This window comes from Musca autumnalis, unplaced genomic scaffold (genome assembly GCF_047663935.1).
Source record: "Musca autumnalis isolate F117 unplaced genomic scaffold, ASM4766393v1 scaffold_3, whole genome shotgun sequence".
Lineage (NCBI taxonomy): Eukaryota > Metazoa > Arthropoda > Insecta > Diptera > Muscidae > Musca > Musca autumnalis.
This window is the reverse complement of record NW_027411866.1, coordinates 248,337,025-248,360,172: the sequence shown is the minus strand read 5'-3', so window position 1 is coordinate 248,360,172 and position 23,148 is coordinate 248,337,025.

Sequence of the window (23,148 nt, the reverse complement as noted above, 5' to 3'; positions counted from 1 at the left end):
GAAATACCCCTCAGTAATGTTGGCGACATTTCCTGAGTATTTAAGCCTTGAAAAACTTCTTCACAAGTGGTGTCTTAAGACACGCCGTTCGGACTCGGCGATAAACAGTTAGTCCCATATCATTGAGCTAAATATGAATCGGGGTGCACTCATTGATATGAGAAAAGTCTCCCTTGTCCCGTATGGGATGTTGTGGAACAATGTTTTTGTTGTTTTTTTTTTTTTTTTTTTTTTTTTTTGTTAAACGAACTATCTGCAATTGGACGTTTGGGGTTCTCAGTAGCGAAAGTTCTCTACCAAAAATCATCTACATAGGTCCATGTTTTGGTATAGCTCCCATATAACGGTAACTCCCGAATTTAAGGTTCTTAGCTACAATGTTTGACGGAACTATCCGTAATTTGAGTTTTGAGGTTCCTGGCCTTTCTTAAACTTTTCCACCATTTTAATATAGCCCCATAGGTAAAAAATATTTATTAAAGTAGATTAGATAATTTAGGCATTTGGGGTATCCTTGGTGGATACATGGTTTGACCTAAAATTGTGAAAGGAAACTAATTATTCCATTAACAACGCGTCTATAACCGCAAAACTATTGCCGATCCGTATACTGACGCACTATTGTACCGACTTTACGATTAGCAAGGCCATTCCCATTCAAGACATACAAATATTGTTTCTGTCTGTTGCAAGCATTTTAATTAAGATCAATGAAATCTTCATACTTTTCACTTTAGTCTGAAATCATATAATTAAATTTAAATTCGCACACCATATATCACTTCAAACTTACTCCTTCTCTCACTTTCAGCGCATTCATCCAGCCACTTCGTATTAGTCGACTAAAGTGTCCATGCCAAATAAAGTTCTTCTAATACGTTAATGAAGATATTCGCACAACCGGATAACTAAATTTTAAACTCTTTTGCTATCGCTGTTGTTGTTGTTGCTGTCTACTGGAGAGCTATCACAACAATGCACACAAACCCAGCAAATTATTGGTCTAGCAAATTAAGACGAAATGCATATCTCTCAACGCAACGCATCCTTTCTTAGTATCTTTAATCCAATATCTTGTAGCACATAAGTCTTCGTGTGCCTCCAAGCCGTTTGGGTAGGAAGAAGAGTTTTCTTGTTCTACTCTTTGTTTGGGAATTGCCTTTGGGGGCGCATGCACACACATAGCTTTGTTGACCAGTCCACTTTTGATGTCTGAATTTTTGCCAATTATTTTTAATCTTGGGCGTCTAAACCCAAAAGACAAAGTTTACTCCACTTCCTTTGGTTGAGTGTGAGTGTGTGTGTGTGTGTGTGCGAAATCTGACTTACATACATGCATAAAGACCTACTTACAACCAAGTTTGAGTTGCTTTAAGAAAATTAATGGCACTTTCACAAAGAAAACGCATTTGAAAGTCTCCGGTGTAATAATGCCGATGCAGTAGAAAATATCTCGATAGCCCACTAGAAGTTGAAATAGAAGGAAGTCAGTCAGTAGTATTGGTCTTAGAACGAGTACGTTGCTTCTGGTCATAATGGCCTGCATGGTTACAATGATGTGAAATGTACATATGTATGTGTAATAGGGTGGATGTTTCTGGGAAAAATAACGGATTGAAACAAAATATACAGCAGTGCATTCATTTATCCAAAACTATAATCAAAAATAACTTTCTCTATTTCCCGCAATTGTGAAATTTTCTTTTAAGCATCATTCGTTACACCCCAATACACTAACATATATGCATTGCAAAATCCTTCGCAATATGAAATTCTAATGTAATCTATGCCGTATATGTCTATGGGGCTCATCCATCAAGTAAACATTTATGTATCCCCCCGACAAAGATGTAGTGTGAGAAATGAGGAAGGAGGCTGAGGTTGAGTTTCCGGGGTACGTGTATAATATTGATGTAGCTATATATGTGTGCAATGTAGTTATGCTTTAGCATAAATATAAATACTTTGTGTAAATCCTTTAAAATGGAAAATAGTATGTGGATGTAATGTCTTCGGAGATATAATGTCTGATGTCTTGTGGAGGGCCTTTTTGACCTCATAAGGTGTAAAACGATATAGTTGTGGATAAATTTTTAGCAATAATTTCCAGGGACCAAGTGGGGTTGTAAAACATTCTTTTGGGTCTGAGGCAAGATATCAGCGTCCATTGGGCCGCTGTCGACAATTGTGTTTGTCTCGTCTTTTTAGTCGAGTGAAGCGTAACCTAGGCTCTAAACAAAGACGTCAGCATATCTCGGCCCGGAGATATACTGTCTGATCTCTTGTGCAGGGCCTTCTCGACCTCATAAGGTGTATGACGATATAATTGTGGATTAATTTTTAGCAATATTTTCCAAGGACCAAGTAGGGTTGTAAAACATTCTTTTGGGTCTGAGGCAAGATATCAGCGTTCATTGGGCCGCTGTCGACAATGCTGGTTGTCTTGTCTTTTTAGTCGAGTGAAACGTGGCCTAGGCTCTAAACAAAGACGTCTGCATACCTTGGACCGCAGTTGTGCAAAGTCGTCGTCAATATTTAGTGACAACAAGGAAAACAGTATTAGTCGGCTTGGCCGACAGAGATATACCCTGAAACCTATACAAAAGAAGTAACACACAATACTTCTGACGTCTATATAATACGATGTACAACGATTGGACAAAATCGGTTTCTCCCTTCGACGGGTTATATTACGCACAATCCAATTTAGTTGGTTCCGCCAGGCTTTTTGGAGCATTATCTAAAGAAGTAAGGACATGCCCCCGAAAAAACGTCGTAATGGGGAAAGCGAATACAAGTTGTCACAAAAAAAAATATGGAAGGGATTCGAAGGCCAACGTTTGGACCGATTCGGCTAATCTGTTCGAGAGTTATCGTGCTCTCCAGTGGCCATAGGGGTTTTGGCAGCGTTCTGACCATTTTTTTCAGGAAGTATGGCCCTGAAAAAACGTGTACTGTCGTAATGGGGGCAGAGCCTACAAGTTGTTACAAAAAGAAGCAAAACGATTCGGGGGCAGGCCTCAAACTGCACTTTTCACAAAATTTGTGTGGGAGGTACTCGAAGGAGTGAATCTATATAGTCCATATTCAAACCTGATCTATGTCCCGTAGAGATATTACGATATGAAAAGAATGGATCAAATCGGTTACTGCCTTTGAGAGCAGTTGTGCGCATCATTTAAACGAAAAGTTGTAACTTTTGTGGGGACGTACCTAAAGGATTGGACCGATATGGCCTATCTTTTTACTTGTACTAAGATTGGGCAAAATTTTATGAACGCCAAATTGTGGATCGCATCGACCGATCCGTTCTAAATGGATCGAATCTGCAACCACTACACATGGTGCCATAAAGGGTTTACACAGCTTCCGGACTCTTTTCTCAGGAAGTATGGACTTGCCCCTGATAAAACTTGCACTGTAGTAATGGGGGCAGCGACAACAAGTTTTTAAAACAAAAATCAAAACGATTCGAGAGCAGGTCCTACACTGAACTTGTCTGAAATTGTATGTGGGAGGTACCCGAAGGAGTGGGCCGATAAAATAGATGTTGAAATCTCTTCTATGTCTGGTAGAAATTTCACGATTTGCAAATTATGGACTCCTTTCTTTACTCCTTTCAAGAGTTAAGTGTGCTCACCATTTTTTCCGAAAAATTTTGATCTTTTGTGGGAGAGGTACACGAGGGGCAGGCCCGATATGGCCCATCTTCGAACTTAAACTAAGTTTGGACAAAATATTGCGAAAGCCAAATTTTTGACAATATAGGTTTATCCGTTCGAGAGCCAGACGGGCTGACAGAAGAATGACATTGTTAAATTGACTCCAAATTGTCTAATGTGGATTCCTTCCAAACATACTTGGGTCTAAAACCATTATTTCGATGAGGCACATTTTGCTCGCTAGCTTAAATGCTGAGGGTATAAAAATAATAAATACCCAAATAAGAGAGAAAAATTATATCACTGCATTCAGGATCTAAGGATCAGGTTATATTGAGAGGAACATGGAAACTCAAACTTTACGTTGGCTGCCTTTCTAGACATAGAGGGAGCGTCCAACAATGTAGAACTTGAATCCATCAACCTCTCACTTAAAAAAGTTAATACACCCAAAACCCTAACATGTTGGATAAAATGCAGAATTATAAACTCCAAAATTGGGGAGACTAATATTAGGAAAACAGTATATAAAGGCGCCCCCAGGGTGGAGCTGGAAAATCAAAGTATTAAAGTTGTTGCTTTTGCGGATGACGTAGTACTATTGATTTCCGGTAAGTTTCCTTCCACCATTTCGGAGCTTATGCAAGGAGCCTTATCGACGCTGCCGTTGGCCAACGGCCTTGGAGTAAATCCAATTAAGACAGAACTGGTAATGTTCACGAGGAAGCGTAAGCTCGGCGTCTTTCTTCCACCAACAATGGATGGAGTGCAGCTTCAGCTCTCGCCCGAGGCAAAGTACCTTGGTACAATCCTGGACTGTCAATTACGGTGGAATAGGAATGCTGAGGAACGGGCGAAAAATGGATTAATTTCACTTTATTCATACACGAATTCTATTGGGGAAAATAGACAAGGTGCAAAGAGCTGCCTCGATTCTAATAACTGAAGCCACCAGGAGCACACCCCAAGCTACTCTGAACACAATGCCGTGCTAAACTAAGCGACTAGATATCACAATTCCTTAGATTTGACGATATAGATGTCGTTATCCCTAGTAGAGACTATCTGGACGGTCTGGCTTTTTATACAGACGGTTCCAAGATTGAAGATACTGGGACTGGCGTCTAGTGTTGAAAGGCTAGGTCTTGAGTACACTTACAGGTTAGATAGCAACTGTAATGTCTTCCAGGCTGAAATCTTCGCGATTTGGAAAGCAGCCGAATTGATAAAATCTGGATGCAGAAATCTTTAAACAAGTGACTATGTTTGTGGATAGTCAAGCGGCTCTTAAAGTCATCAAATCCTGTAACATCAAGTCTGATGTCGTCCTTAAGTGTAGAACAGCCTTGGGAACGCTAACTAACAGCTATCGACTATGCTGGGTACCAGGACACTATGGTTACTGAAAAAGCAGAAGAATTAGCTAGACGAGGATAGCAGTCTACAGATCTAGCAATCGCTGACTCCGTCAAACCACCCATTTGTCACTTTTTCCAAAGTATCGAAACATTCTCTGACGAAAGAGGCATTGAATTATGGCATAATGAACCTAGGTACATTGTGTCAAGATCCATGTGGCCATTTCTGTCAGCCAAAAGAACGAATTTTCTGTTGAACCTGAGTAAAGCAGAAGTTAGAGTAATGACGGGAGCTATCACTGGACACTGTTATATCAGGGCCTTTACCAGCAAATGGGATAATGACGTTACGGACTATGGCAGACTCTGTGAGGAGACGATCGAGCACCTCCTGTGTCGATGTCCAGCTCTGGCTCGTAGGCGGCATAGATTAGTGGATGTTCACTTTCCACCATGTCTAACCTTCTACTCAACTGTGGAACCTGCTGCAATCTTCAACTTCATCATAAATCTGAAATGGCTGGGACAACGCAACCTGAACACGTGAACCGTATTTCTAATTTTCTTCAAACCATCACCACTTAAACTTTTTCTCCCTTAAAACTATTTTTTCTTTTTCTTTTTTTTGAAATTCTTACTAAATTACTTCATACACATTTTCATTAATTCCTTTTCTATTTTTTGCCTCTTTTTCCCTATAATTTCATTTCTTTACAGTAATTTCCTTATATATTTCCCCGGATGATCACAATGGACCGGAAGGTCTGCGAGTGGCGCAGTCACAATTTAGTGACTGCACATCCCCAAACCTAACCTAAGGATCAAGTTCAACCATTAAGTGAAAAAAGACCATATTTCCGCAGATAATAACCCAAAAGCTAGAACAAACCATGCATACCACCGCCAAAAATTATGGATGAGCAAGGAATCTATGAATAATATCTTCCAAACGCACATACAGTACCAAGAAAATTTATATCAGAAAACTCCATCGGGTATCTGCCCCTTAAAAGTTGAAGCAAAAAAAGCTCTGAAAGTGCATAAATTCAATTGCAAGGGTCTCTTCACAAAGTCAGAGAAATTGTAGCCTCTATGGGTTGGAGAAACATCATGGTCGCCGCGATCCAGAAAAGAACGCTTACCGTTACCTGTAGCAAAGGATCATACGAGAATCATAGAAAGAGAACATGCCTATCGTATATGGGGATAGCAATAAAGTGTGAGACTGCCGTTATTTGCCAGTCCGCCAATGGGAGCCCCTGTAGTGCAGTGGTAGGCACGTCCTAGTACAAGACGTCCTAGTGCAAGGTCTAAACGGCAGAAATATTCGGTGGTGGCAAAATCCCCTCAAATTTGGCTTAAATTTCCTTAGTATTTCAGCCATGAAAAACTTCTTCACCAGTGGTATGGAAAGACACGCCGTTCGAACTTGGCGAAAAAAGTAGGTCCTATATCATTGAGGCAATATGAATCGTTGTGCACTCGGTGATATGAAAGAAGTCTCCCTTATGCCTTCGGGGATGTTGTGGAAACATATGTATGTTGTATGTATGTATATTCAATAACCATCTGGTGCTAGGGGACTTCAATGCTCATCATGAGTCTTATTATTCCATCCTAGGCAATGACCAGAGGGGTACAGCTCTGGCCGAGCAAATTTATAGCTTCACTTTTTGCACGGTGAACAAAGACGATCCTACGAGAATAAGAGGAAATTACCACAGCATCCCAGACATCACAATTTTGGCTACCGGTCTAATAAACGACGTGTCCTGGCAACCCGTCATTTCCTTTGACTTAGGCCATCTTCCAATTATAGTCTCCGTTAAATGACCACCAGACTTCATAACCTCTGGCAGACGTACATTTCAGAACCACCCTGCAAAAATAGCCATTACAAATTGACCTACTTTATAATTATTTTAACAATGGCACTAAAAAGTAGATAAATAAGTAGTTACTCTCTGGTTACTTCAAGTCGTAACTACTTATTTACCTAGTTTTTAGTTGCCAAAAATAAGTACTGATTCCCTATGACATACCCTTGTTAAAATAATTAGAAAGTAGGTAAATTTATAATGAGTATTTTTGCTGGGCATGGACAAGCTGATGGGCAAATGTTCTGATAATTTACCAATCAGCGCTTCCTTCAGATCCTCGGGAAGTTGATAGAATTTTCCGGGATATAAACACAGCTGCAGCCGCTTGCTATATAACTGCTGTTTGAATACCCAAAATACGGCCAGATTTACCGGCAGAGACGCCAGGAATAGCACATGAAAGATGTACGTTGTATTTCCTGACAGGTCATCTCTGGTTAACACAATCTGACAGGAAAAACGCGTACCCGACGTTTGAAACATTAGCATTCAATGTCCCGCAAAGCTAATTCGGCTTTGTGAAATGACATTTATTGATACACGGTCCTCAGTTAAAATAAGAAGAAGATTTTACTACCAAAAGAGTTTTCAGATAAGAAGATGGCCTGTCGCGTGATTCTGTTGGAAAAGGTCATACGAGATACGAAAGTCGAAAGAAGTGGAACAAATAATGGAACTTGCAGCTACAACATTGACATCTGTTAAAGTCGGTCTGGCAGTAAACGGCGATAAAACCAAGTTGATGGTATAGACGCGTAATACGTCCACAGAACTCGCACCAACTGTGAATGTACCTACAATTTTGTGGTAGTAAAAGATTTTGTCTACCTTGGCACTGGGAGAATAGTGTTGGCCAACAGATGCTACTTGCGTTTAGGTAAACAGTTTAAAAACAAGGCCACATCTCGTCAAACAAAACTACCCAGCAAAATTTGGACCCGGTAGTCATTACGTAACCCTTTACAAAGTAATGTAAACAAGTTTCTTTTCGCATTACAAGTAATCCGAAAAGTAATGGGTTACTTCTTAAAAAATTTACAAGGTAAACCTACTTACTTTACTCCTCACTAAGTAATGAGGACGGTGGCACAGTGTGTGTATGTGTCCGACTATAAGTCCTAGGGTTGTGTGTTCAACGCTCACCGTCAGCACGCGATTTTTTTACAAAAACAAAAACTTTTTGTTATTTAACAGATAACAGTTCGTGGTGTAGAGGTGCACTGCGCATTTAAGTTCTTAAGCAACTCTTAATGTTCGTGTGCGTGGCGCACTGTGTAGTGTGTTTGGCTAGAAATCAGAGGGTTCGTGTGTTCAACTCGGGCAGGGAGCTAAATGAAATAAAGTAAAATAAAAGTAAGAAGTGTGTTGAAATTAAAAGCAAATTCTCCACATCTACTGTTCTAAACATAGCATTTTTATACCCTCAGCATTGATGCTAACTAGGGTATATGGTAACATGGGGCGAAACATAGGGCGATTTTCTCGCAAAATACAAGTGCTAGAAAAAATTCGTTAATCATATCCCAAAAGTTGGCAGTTGTGTCATAGGTATGATAGCGGACGCACGCGATTTTGTGTTTTCAGGGTATTGGGAAAAAAATTACGGTAGGTATTTTTTGTGAAATCTTCATTACCTTTTCTGATAACAAAAACACATTTAATACCGTTAGAAGACAACTACTGAAGAACATAAATCCCAATAATTCGCATGCAAAAAGCAATTGCAAATGTCAATATATTAATATTATGATATATGTAAGGGGTGGGGCGCCCCATGTGTCTCAGACAATTCGGAGTCGATTGAGCAATGTCCGTCCGTCTGTCTGTCTGGCTGGAGCGCACGATAACTCTCGAACGGGTCAATTGATTCGATCCAAATTTTGGCTTTCGTAATATTTTGTCCAAACTTAGTTTATGTTCGAAGATGGGTTATATCGGTCCACTCCTTCCGGTACCTCCCCCACAAAAGTTCGAAAATGTTCGGAAAATTTGTACGTACGATAACTCTTGAAGGGAGTAACCGATTTGGTCCATAGTTTGCAAATCATGAAATGTCTACCAGACTTAGATGATTTTTCAATATGGATTCAATCGGTCCACTCCTTCGGGTACCTCCCACACAAAATGTGGGATAAGTTCAGTTTAGGACCTACTCTCGAATCGCTTTGATTTTTGTTTTAGCAACTTGTATTCACTACCCCCTATACGACGGTACAAGTTTCATCAGGGGCAATACCACACTTCCTGAGAAAATAGCCCCAAAGTTCCAAAAAAAAAACCCTATGACACCGAATGGATCTGCCGATTCGGTCCAAAATTTGGCCTTAGTAATGTTTTTGTCCAAACATAGTTTAAGTTCGAAGATAAGCCATATCGGTCCACTTCTTCAGGTACCTCCCCCACAAAAGTTAAAAAATGGTCGGAAAAAATTTTCGTACGGTAACTCTTGAAGGGAGTGGCCGAATTGGTCCATACTTTACACATCCTAATATATCTACCAGAAATATGGACTATATTTGTGCACTCCATCCGGTACCTCCCACACAAAATTTCGGATAAGTTCACTTTAAGACCTGCTATCGAATCACTTTGATTTTTGTTGAAGCAACTTGCATTCGCTGCCTCAATTACGATGGTAAACGTTTTTTCAGGGGCAAACATCCCGAAGGGTGTAAAAACCCCCTATGATACCATATGTAGTGACTGGAGATCCACTTCCATAATGGTCAATGTAGATCCATTCCTTTTAGTATCTCCTCCGCAAAACTTTTGATCTCTAATCCTAACAAGTAAAAAGAAGTATCAGTCAGCTTAGCTGACAGAGATATACCCTCAGCCTGTGTATATTGAAACAATTAGGGGGTTTTAAAAATTGTTGATGTATGAACCGACAAAAATGTTGATTAGTATTAAAGATCAAAAGTTTTGCGGAGGAGATACTTAATGGATCGACATTGACCATTATGGAAGTGGATCTCCAGCCACTACATATGGTACCATAGGGGGTTTTTACACCCTTCGGGCTGTTAGCTCAAGAAGTATGGACATGCCCCTGAAAAAAATTTTAACAGCGTAATTGAGGTAGTGAATGCAAGTTGCTTCAACAAAAATCAAAGTGATTCGATTGCAGGTCTTAAAGTGAATTTTTCCGAAATTTTGTGTGGGAAGTACCAGATGGAGTGGACAAATATAGTCCATATTTGAACCTGATCTATATCTGGTAGATATATTAGGATGTGTAACGTATGGACCAATTCGGCCACTCCCTTCAAGAGTTACCGTACTAACAATTTTTCCGAAAATTTTTTAATTTTTGTGGGGGAGGCACCTGAAGGAGTGGACCGAGGGTATATCTCTGTCAGCAAAGCTGACAGATACTTTTTTACTTTACTTTTCAACTTATATTGGCCACAGAATAACTAGTTATTCTAGTGGTCATAAAATAACTAGAAAATGAGTGCGACATGCCCTTGTAAAAATAATGGGGAAGAAAGGGGGTTTGAGAGTTGTTACGGCTGCCAAAAATCCCTTACGAAGCCCATGATTTTGGGAGGACTACTACCCGTGTATGGTTCCGAAGCACGAATGAGTGACGATGAATCCGCCGATGGGCCGCATGGCCATACATAAGAGGTATTTAACGCTATATTACAGTATCTATGAACACGGATCAAAAAATGTAAAGAAAAGAAATATGAGTGCTGATTTACCTGCGATCCACAGTGTCACGACCATGGCCAAAAATGGTAAAAACTAAATACTTCGTTGAACAAATTTATTGATGGGGAGTGATAGAAAACATATTAATTAAGAAGAATCTGAATTTTGGTACTGATACGTGAAGTAGTTTCTCCTTTATGAGGATTTAAATCCGACAATTTTAGTTAATACGCATTTTTTGTGTTTTTATACCCTCAGCATTTATGCTAACGAGGGTATATACACTTTCATACGGGCAAAATGTGCCTCATCGAAATAATGGTTTCAGACCCGAAGTATGTTTGGACGAAATGTGTTTCAGACAATTTGGAGTCGATTGAGCAATGTCCGACCGTCTGTCTGCCTGTCTGGCTGGCTGGAGCGCACGATAACTCTCGAACGGGTAAACCGATTCGGTTCCAATTTTGGCTTTAATAATATTTTATCCAAACTTAGTTTAAGTTCGAAGATGGGCTATATCGGTCCACTCCTTCCGGTACCTCCCCTACAAAAGTTCGAAAATGTTCGGAAAATTTGTGCGCACGATAACTCTTGAAGGGAGTAACCGATTTGGCCATCGTGAAATGTGTACCAGACTTAGATAAGGTTTTAACATGGACTCAATCGGTCCACTCCTTCGGGTACCTTCGGTACATAAAATCTCGGAAAAGTTCAGTTTAGAGCCATATCTCGAATCGCTCTGATTTTTGTTTTAGCAAGTTGTATTCACTGCTCTCCATTAGTGTTGGGCAATCTCGTTCATTGAGCGGATCGATCTTTTTCATTCCGTTCACCAAAAAGATCCGGGTCGTTTACTTCGTTCGTTGGCTCTTTTTCGTTCAACAATACATTTGAATGTATTTTTATACCCTATACCACAATGTGGAAAAGGGTATAATAAGTTTGTTTTCCCAAAAATTCATGTAACGCCGCGAAATATTCGTCGTAGACCCCTCATGTGGTATACCAAACTTCATATCTCGACGAGATAAAGCGATTTAGCGATGTGTGTCCGTCCGTCCGTCCGTCCGTCTGTCCGTCCATTAAAAATTGTAATCAAGCTAGAGGCCGCAATTATGGACCGATTGTCACGAAATTTAGTATGGAGGTCGGGTTTGGACCAGAATAGAACTGATTAGTTTTTGGCGATGATCGTGAAATGTTAAAGGGATGAAATGGACCAAAAACAAAATTTTTGCTCGATTTTGTAGCCGCTCTGTAGGTCGCAATAATAGTCCGATCGGCGCGAAATTTTAAACGTAGTTTTGGTTTGAGATGAAGAAGTAGCGTGCAAGTCAACGGTATGATCGGATAATATTTAGCGGGTTAAATTGATCAAAACTTTTGTGTGAAAATTGGTAAAATTTCTAATGCACATCTTATAACTTTATCCCAAGAAGACGCGTTTAGTGGTATAGGGTATCACATGGTCGGCCCCGTCCGACTATAGTCTGTTCTTACTTGTTTTCTTTTGAAGTCGTTCGTTCTCTGCTGCATATGACTCCGTCATTCTTTTCACCGAATCGTTCTTTTGATAATGTTCGGTCACGAATGACACAACAGTTGTGTTACTTGCTTGTTTGTGTGCTAATGGGGGTGGTTTTGTTTCTGATCGTAGTGGTGGTGGTTTTGATATGAAAGAACCAGATGAACGAATGATGCAAAAGAATGATATGACCGAGATGTGCTACTGAATGAGATGAGTTACTGAGCGAGAGTAGCTCTATGAATCATTGTTTGTTTTGTGTGGAAATTTGTGCTGCTTGCGCTAGCGCAGCGTTTGTTTAGAGTTTGACTGCAAAACCAATGCTGCTAATTTTGTAAGCAGCAATGACTCGTCCATCGGGGATCTAAATGAACGATATAAAAGAATGAGCTGGATACGGATCCGTTCGTTCTTTTCACGGAATCGTTCCTTTGAGCCGGTTCGTTCATGAACGACGCAACTCTACTCTCCATACGACGGTACAAGTTTCATCAGGGGCAAGTCCATATTTCCTGAGAAAATAGCCTGATAGTTGAACAAAACCCCTATGACACCGTGTGAAGTGGTTGGAGCGCAAGATAACTCTCGAACGGATCCGCCGATTGGGTCCAAAATTTGGCCTTAGTAATATTTTGTCCAAACATAGTTTAAGTTTGAAGATAAGCCATATCGGTAGACTCCTTTAGGTACTCCCCCACAAAAGTTAAAAAATGTTCGGAAAAATTGTTCGTACGGTAACACTTGAAGGGAGTGATCAAATTGGTCTATATTTTACACATCCCAAAATTTCTACCAGATATAGATGAGATTCAAATATCGACTATATTTGTCCACTCCATCCGGTACCTCCCACACAAAATTTCGGATAAGTTCACTTTAAGAACTGATATCGAAACAACTTGCATTCGATGCCTCAAATACGATGGTAAACGTTTTTTCAGGGGCAAGTCCATACTTCTTAAGCAAACAGCCGAAGAGTGTAAAACCCCCTATGGCACCATATGTTGTGGCTGGAGATCCACTTCCGGTCAATGCCTATCCATTCCTTTTAGTATCTCCTCCGCAAAATTTTTGATCTTTAATGCTAATTGTCGGTTCAAACGCCTAAAATTTTTAAAACCCGCGAAATACATACGTATTTTGGGAAAAAAAATATTTTCAATATACACAGGCTGAGGGTATATCTCTGTCGGCAAAGCCGACTGATACTTTTTTACTTGTTTTTTTTATAAAATTAATAAATTCTATTATGCGTTAATATTTAAAATTTAAAAGTAACGGTCGCTGCAAAAATGGTTCCTAAGTTCTCTTGGGATGTAATAGCCAAGATTATTACATCCCAAGAGAACTTAGGAACCATTTTTGCAGCGACACTTATGTTTGCATGTAAATATTAATCATATGGTGCTTACATTTACCCAAACATGTATTACTAAGTTTATTAATTTTCTGAAGCAAATTTTAAATTGAGTGGAGTGAAAAAAATTTGTATAAAAGAATATATCGATATTTTTTGCTGTATGAGTAGTAAAAAGTGAATACTTCAAATATATATAAAGGTCCCAGCTGCAGAGGTTTGCAGACGAATGTGTCATTTCTCTTTTTCAGCGACCACCTCACTGAGAGGATACCCCCTTTTTTAACAAATCGTTTTGCGGTGTTGGCTAAAGCGCGAAAACGAATGAACTGAACTGATCACCATATATTTTTGTGGGCTTATTAAGTACCTAATAATCTTGCTTTAAAACGAGAGAATTTTAAAAATATAAATTTTTAAAAAAATTGTGGACGGCGAAAATCAAAATTCGATTTTTTAAAAATTTACCGTCGCTTGATCACTAATCGGTCAAAAAAAATTTTTTAAAGGAAATTTCTCATATATAAATACGAGAGTTTGATGTATTCAATATGCTCACAAACAATATGAAGACTAAACACCAAATTTCAGTCATATCGGGTGGATATTGAGGCCACAACACTCAAAATATAAAAATGAGGAGGCACGGTTCTATGGGGGTTATTGGAAGACGAGGACCTGTACCGACATATTTCTGGTGGAAGGTTATAAGTCCCCCAACGGAGACTTAATACCAATTTTCAGCCATTTCGGTGTGATAATCAGGCTAAAACGTCCAAAATACCGAAAATCGGGAGGTAACGTCCTACGGGGGCTATATGAAGGCGTGGACCTATGCAGACAAATTTCAAGGTGATGGTATAATGCCCCCTACGAAGACTAAATACCAAATTTCAGCAATTTCGGTGTAATAATGAGGCTAAAATCTTCAAAATACCGATACTCGGGAGGTACCGTTGTATGGGGGCTATATCAAAACGTGGACCTAAGCCCAAAATTCTCTGTTGAAATGTTTGATACCTCTGCCGAAGACTTACCACAAAATGTTAATATTTTCGGTTGGCCATTGTGTCTAAAACATTCAAAATACTGAAAATCGGGAGGTACGGTTCTATGGGGGCTATATCAAAACGTGGACCGACCAACCCAATTTTTTGTTCTGAAGATTGTTAGTCAATAATTGATGCACCTACGACAACTCGTTCTATTTTTGGCCACAGTTAATATGAACTCGCTACATTGTGCGCTCTCACATTAACCGCCCGTGTGATACAAAAATGCCAACTCCACGCACAACCACCACACATATACCAACAAAATTCCTTTAGACTCATCTTTCATTCGTTTGTTGCACCAGAAAACACGCAGACAGAAAATATTTTTATGATAATAGTCTAAAGAAAAAAACTAACAATTTTCCACTTTTCGTGTTTCGTTTTTGGGAATTTTTTCCTATTTTTATTTTCTTTCTTGTTTAGCTCGATGTTGCACTTTTGTTGATGTTGTTGTTTTTTTTGTCTTTTATACGGAAATTGAAACATTTTATGAATACAAAGGAAAAAACGTGCATCTTTAACTCGTTTTCCGTTAGCTTAATTCGATTGTGTTTGTTAAAGGTGTAGCTGTGTGTGCGCTCGTGTTTGTGTTTGCACGCGTTTGACTGCGTAAATTGTTGAAGTGAATTGGTGGGAGTTAAAGCAAACATAAAGAACAGAAAGTTAGTTTGTCGGCGGAAACAAATTCAAATCCTGCGTAAAATTTGTCGTTTGAAATATTTTATTGTATGTTCTCTTATGGATATTTGCATTGAACTAAAGACCACAAAAAAGACTACTCAATTATGGATTGCCCGACAGAAACAGGAAGAATGTTCAATGATGTTTGTGGCTATAAAATTTGATTCGGAAAGTTTTATGGTCACAGCTTTTGTAAGACAGTATAGGATCACATACTTCAAAAAAAATTAACCAGGGCCACCACTTCTGTTATTGTTTTTTGTCCCGTCATCCTTTTTACTCATTTGTGTTCTTATTTACATTTTAAAAGGATAACACATAACATTTATTTTACCTTTAAATACATTTCCGAATCATTTCCCCCTTAATTATATTCAGTATTTTTTCAAAGTTATTAAGCGAAACAAATTGTTCAAACTTTTAAAAATTATAATTTTTAATAAAACTGTTGACAGTTTATGGAAAGAATTAGCTGGTAGTTGGTTGGTTGATTCCGGCAGAGCGTTTGATATGTGATGAGCAGCAGCATATCATGCATTAAAATATTCGCATCAACTAACCTTCCTACACGACAAAAACATCGAGAAGAGTATAAGAATATTCAAATATGAAATCTGAACAAAAATTTTCATGTGGGTGTGTGTGTGTATGTTCACGTGCATGTTTGAGAGAGAAATGAATATACAAATTATGCTAATTTTTAGGCTTTAACACATTTTTAATATACCGCCAAACGACCGAGAAACTGCTACCGTAAGAACCATAGCTGGGTAGGTGGGGTGGTGTAAAATAGGCTCGGAGAGTCATTAGTATTCCCGTGCTTAAAGATGCAATTAAAATGAAAAAAAAAATGCAAGCCACACAACCCGGTGTTCAAGCTCATTATGTCCAACAAATACATGACACAGTCTTAAATTGTGCATTCCTTAAGCATCGGAGAACTTCTTCCGACAAAACTGTTCGCACATATCTACGCACAGAGTTAAATACACAGTTAATTTAACCCGACAAATAGGATAAATGGTCGTAACCCTTACTTTTTAGTTTGACCTTTTAATTTGGTGGAAATAAATATTTAAAAAAAATCCACGTCTAGAGCAAATATTTTTAAAAAAATCTATAAAATATTTAAAAAAATTTACGCCTGGAAAACGGCCTGAAGCTCGAAAAACACTTCCTTTATTAATAACAAAAAGGTCGAGAAACTAAAACAAACCCTGAAAAATATTCTTAAAAGTATGTACGATGGAAAAAATATTTTTCAAAAAACCATTCCTGAAAAATATTTCTAATAAAATTCAGTCCAGAAAAAATACATAAAAAATCCACGCCTAGAAAAATATTATATAAGTATCCACGCTCGAAAAAAATGGTATATTGTATTGAAGTACGCCTAGGAAAATAGTATTAAAAATCCGGGACTGGTCAAGTATTAAAAAATTATGCCTGGGAAATAGTTAAAAAAAAAAAAATACATGACTGGAAAAATATTTTTAAAATATTCACTTCTAGAAAAATTATAATATATAATACAGCCGAACCTCAATTTTCCGTGAATCGATTATCCGGGATAGAAAATAAATGTTGGTATTGTTTCTATTGCCTCTATTATCCATTATAAAATCCATTATCCGGGAGTAAAACACACACATGTAGTCGTGATCGCAAAAACAATCAAGCAAGACAAGCATAATACCCCGTTTGCACTTAACCGGATTAACCCAGTGGTTTTGGGTTTCAAATGTCAATACCATAGCGTAAACGTCAAATAAATCTTCATAAAGAAGGTTAACCCAGCAAAAAGCTCTAGTGCAAACGCCGGACATACGCAGAGTCCGAACGGCGTGTCTTAAGACACCACTTGTAGAGAAGTTATACATGGATGAAATACTCAGGCAATGTCGCCAACAATACTGAGGAGTAATTTACCAACGTTGAAAATTTGGTGTTGCCTAGCCGGAGAATCGAACCCACGACCTTCAGTGTGCAGTGCCGGTGTGCATACCACTGCACCACGGTGGCACCCTACCCACCCCCACATCTGAAAAAATATTAAAAAAAATCCACGCTTGGAAAAACTGTTTTTAAAAAAGTCCACACATGGTAAAAGTAATTTTGAAAAAGTCCACGCCTGGAAAAAATATTTTTAATAAACCCACACCTGGAATAATATTAAAAGAACTCCACGCCCGAAAAAAATATTTTAAAACAAGTAAGAAAAGTCTATAGTCGGACGGAGCCGACCATGCGATACCCTATACCAATCGCTCTCCACGGAACTTCTTTTCAATGATTGTGAAAATTTAATTATCAAATATCAGAGATGTAATGTACAATAGTTATGAATATACCCCAAATAAGGGGTCTAGGATGAATAGTTCGTGGTGTTACGTAAACTTTTGGAGAGACAATATGTAGAATGGGATAAAAATGTGGTTCTCTACACAGAACCCATTATATATTAGGCAGTAGGCCCGTTATCTAGCAAACACTTACAATTTACATCAGAGGAAAGGTCAGTAGTTTTTTTTTCATATGTAGGTTACTTTGCGAAATATATATGTCCTCAAGGAATTAAAATATCGACCAAAAATAAAATTTGTATATTTTTCATACAAAAGTAATGGTCCATTTCACCCGATAAAGAATATCAGATCATCATTCAAAATTGTAGGCATCTTTTTCGACCTGTACTCTTACCCGGTGCAAAATTTCGTGATTATTGATGTATAATTGCGACTTCTACAAACAAATAACGGAATATATTAGGCTGTAACTCTGATCATGCACACCAACATAATTGGCATCAATTGAAAGGTCAAGCGTTCCACTTTCAAGTATATCTCACTTGTCCGGAATGTCACTTCCAGGAATTAAGATATAAGCTGTCTATTAAAAATTTTCACAATTTTCACACAAAAGTTTTGGTCCATTTAACCCTCTAAATATTATCCGATCGCCATCTCAAATTGCAAGCTTCTCCTTTGTGATATACTCTTACCTTATTTAAAATTACGCGTTGATCGGACTATTATTGCGACCTACAGAGCAGCTACAAAATCGGATAAAAATTATGTTTTTGGTCCATTTTGCCCGCTAAATATTTCTCGATCATCACCAATAAGAATAGGGAACTATTCTGATCTGAACCCGACCTAAATACAACATTTCGTGACGATCGGTCCATAATTGCGGCCTGAAGCGTGTTTACAATTTATAATGGACAGACGGACGGACGGACGGACGGACACACATCTCAAAATCGCTTTATCTCGTCGATATATGAAGATTGGTATTCCACATTGGGGGTCTCCGACGAATATTTCGCGGCGTTACATGCATTTTTACCAAAACAAACTTATAATACCATTTTCCACATTGTGGTATAGGGTATAAAAATGAGAGTGTATGTAAGTCCACATTTAGGTATAGCCCTCTTATAAAGGTAATGCCTGACTTTTGGTATTTTGATGAATTTAGACACAGTTTCCAATTGATTTGGTTGAAATTTCGCATCCTAGCAAAAAATGTTCAATATAGGTCCACGTTTCGGTATAGCCCCCATATAAATGTGTATTTTTTTTAAAAATACACCCAAATACTCCCAACATTAGTAAAACTCAACATAAATATATAGCACTGATTTCAAAAGTACCAGAAAATTTATTTAGAAAGATTTTATTTTTAAGGAACATAGAAAACTATGTATGAATATCTTTTTACGTAAAAACATTGTCAATGCTATCAACTATAAGTTTAAATCTGGAAATTGTACATTTATTTCACTCATAAGCTGCGAATGCTTTTCAAACTTTTTGACTTTTCTTGGCATATTACCGCTGTAAATTGGCGAACATGGTACTGGATATTAACAATTTGATGTGTTTAGGTAATATTCATTTCAATCGAAATCAAATTTGTTCCCATAAATTTTGGATTTTTGTCCACGGGCGGAACCACAGTGCGATATGGCCCTCTTCGAACATAAACTAATTTTGGACCGATATAATAAAAACTTATTTAACAAATTTTTAATTTTGATAGACTATATCAGTCAATCTATACTATATCGACACAGAAATGAATCCTGATAACAAATATGTATGTATACTTTATAGGCTTGCAAACAAGTATTTTAATGCGTGACAAACGGAAAAATATACCCTCCATTCTATGGTGGAGGGTATAAAAATTTCATAATAATAGTAGTAATAATAATTGTTCCAAAAACATGCCAGAAAGGACAAGGGAGACTTCTCTCATATCAATGAGTGCATCCCGATTCATATTAGCTCAATGATATGGGACCTACTGTATATCGCCGAGTCCGAACAGCGTGTCTAAAACACCACTTCTAGAGAAGTTTTAAATTAAAAATTGCATATCTCATGTACATATTTTTAAACAGAATTCAAAGTTTACTTAGAAAAAATAAATTATGTTTGGTATCTTCTAAGCAGCCCAGAGCAGGAGGAAAAGCATTTTCATATTTTTAATACGTTTTTACACTTCTATGACTATAAACCAAACATTTGTTAACAGCTTTTAAAAAATTATAGATTATTCGAAAAATTTAGTCGTCCATTTGCCGTTATTAAATTTAAAACATAGTATATCAGAAGAACTGCAGTTTTTTAATAATTTTTCAAACTTTTTTGACGGATCTAGGGGGGGGGGGCAGCTGCCCCCCTGCCCATAGCTGGCTACGCCCATGCCCTCCATACTATGGTGGAGGGTATAAAAACTACGTCTAAGAAAATATTAAAAAAAATTACGCTGGAAAAAATATTTTTTCAAAAACGCATGTCTCAAAAAATATAATATTTTTCAAAAATCCATTCCTGAAAAAAAATATTTCTAAAAAAATCAGTCTGAAAAATATTTTTAAAGGATTTTTAAAAAAATCCGGGACTGGTAAAATATTAATGAAATCCAGACCAGGGAGATATTTTTAAAAAATCGAAGAGTAAAACATATTTAAACAAAATTCAGGCCTGTGAAAATATTTTTAAAAAATTCAGAACTGGTAAAAATAATGAAAAACTGGGCCTAGGAAATATTTAAAAAAACAGCACTGGGAAAATATTTTTTTTTTTTAAATTCAGGACTGCAAAAATATTTGTAAAATAGCCACTTCTGGAAAAATTATAATATAGAATATAATTGTTCCACAAACATCTAGACCGGACAAGAGAGACTTCTCTCATATCAATGCGGGCATTCTGATTCATATTAGCTCAAGGATATGGGACCTACTGTTTATCGCGTGTCTTAAGCCACCACTTGCAGAGAAGTTTTACACGGCTGAAATACTCAGGCAATGTCGCCTGTCCGGGGAATCGAACCCACGATCTTCAGCGTGCAGTGAGGGTGTGCATACCATTGCACCACTGTGGCACACATCAGGAGAAAATATTTTTAAAAATCCACCTCTGCACAAAAAAATTGTTTTATAAAATGCACTTTACATTACTGCGGGGGTATTTTGCCATCGTTGAAAATTTGGTGTTGCCTGGCCGGGGAATCAAACCCACGACTTTCAGCGTCCATTACGAGTGTGCATATCATTACACTACGGTGGCATCCCTACCATCCTCACGTCTGCAGAAAATATTTTTAAAAAATCCACGCCTGAAGAAAATAAAATATTTTATAAAAAGCACGTCTGAAAAAATATTTTTAAAAAATCGACGTCTGAAGAAAATAAAATCCACGTTTGTAGCAAATATTAAAAAAAAATCCACGCCTGGAAAAACTATTTCTAAACAAAGCCACGCCTGGAATAACTATTTCTAAACAAATCCAGGCCTGGAAAAACTTTTTCTAAACAAAGCCACGCCTGGAAAAACTATTTCTAAACAAAGCCACGCCTGGAAAAACTATTTCTAAACAAAACCACGCCTGGAAAAACTATTTCCAAACAAAGCCACGCCTCGAAAAACGATTTCTAAACAAAGCCACGCCTGGAAAAACTTTTTCTAAACAAAGCTATGCCTGGAAAAACTTTTTCTAAACAAAGCCACGCCTGGAAAAACTATTTCTAAACAAAGCCACGCCTGGAAAAACGATTTCTAAACAAAGCCACGCCTGGTAAAACTATTTCTAAACAAAACCACGCCTGGAAAAACTATTTCCAAACAAAGCCACGCCTCGAAAAACTATTTCTGAACAAAGCCACGCCTGGAAAAACTATTCTAAACAAAGCCACGTCTGGAAAAACTATTTCTAAACAAAACCACGCCTGGAAAAACGATTTCTAAACAAAGCCACGCCTGGAAAAACTATTTCTAAACAAAACCACGCCTGGAAAAACGATTTCTAAACAAAGCCACGCCTGGAAAAACTATTTCTAAACAAAACCACGCCTGGAAAAACGATTTCTAAACAAAGCCACGCCTGGAAAAACTATTTCTAAACAAAACCACGCCTGGAAAAACTATTTCCAAACAAAGCCACGCCTCGAAAAACTATTTCTGAACAAAGCCACGCCTGGAAAAACTATTCTAAACAAAGCCACGCCTGGAAAAACTATTTCTAAACAAAGCCACGCCTGGAAAAACGATTTCTAAACAAAGCCACGCCTGGAAAAACTATTTCTAAACAAAACCACGCCTGGAAAAACGATTTCTAAACAAAGCCACGCCTGGAAAAACTATTTCTAAACAAAACCACGCCTGGAAAAACTATTTCTAAACAAAGCTATGCCTAGAAAAACTTTTTCTAAACAAAGCCACGCCTGGAAAAACTATTTCTAAACAAAGCCACGCCTGGAAAAACTATTTCTAAACAAAGCCACGCCTGGAAAAACTATTTCTAAACAAAGCCACGCCTGGAAAAACTATTTCTCAACAAAACCACGCCTGGAAAAACTATTTCTAAACAAAGCCACGCCTGGAAAAACGATTTCTAAACAAAGCTACGCCTGGAAAAACTATTTCTAAACAAAGCCACGTCTGGAAAAACTATTTCTAAACAAAACCACGCCTGGAAAATAGATTTCTAAACAAAGCCACGCCTGGAAAAACTATTTCTAAACAAAGCCACGCCTGGAAAAACTATTTCTAAACAAAGCCACGCTTGGAAAAACTATTTCTAAACAAAACCACGCCTGGAAAAACGATTTCTAAACAAAGCCCCGCCTGGAAAAACGATTTCTAAACAAAGCCCCGCCTGGAAAAACTATTTCTAAACAAAGCCACGCCTGGAAAAACTATTTCTAAACAAAGCCACGCCTGGAAAAACTATTTCTAAACAAAGCCACGCCTGCAAAAACTATTTCTAAACAAAGCCACGCCTGCAAAAACTATTTCTAAACAAAGCCACGCCTGGAAAAAAAAATATTTTTAAAAAATCCACTCCTTAAAAAATAGTTTTAAAAAAGTCCACGCCTGGAAAAAATATTTCTAAAAAAATGCCTTGAAAAAATTTATAAAAAATCCACAGCTGGAAAAATATATTTTTAAAAAACATCCACCCCTGGAAAAACTATTTAAAAAAAATCCATGCCTTAAAATTTTTTTAAAAAAATCCACGTCTGTTAAAATATTAAAAAAATCCATGCCTGGAAAAATATTAACAAATCCACACCCGAAAAATATATTTTTAAAAAATCCAAGTCTGGAAAATATATAAAAAATCCACGCTTGGAAAAGTATTAAAAAATCCACGACGGAAAAATATATTTTTAAAAAAATACACGGCTGGAAAAAAATATTTTTTTTTTAAATCCACGGCTGGAAAAAAATATTTTTTTTAAATCCACGGCTGGAAAAAATAAGTTTTTAAACAAATCCACGGCTGGAAAAACTTTTTTTGAAAAAAAAAAAAACGTCTGAAAAAATATTTTTTAAACAAATCCATACCTGGAATAATATTAAAAAATACAAGCCCGAAAAATATATTTTAAAAAATTCACGCCTGGAAAAAAACTTAAAAAACCAGGCTAGGGAAAAATCTAATTAAAAAATCCA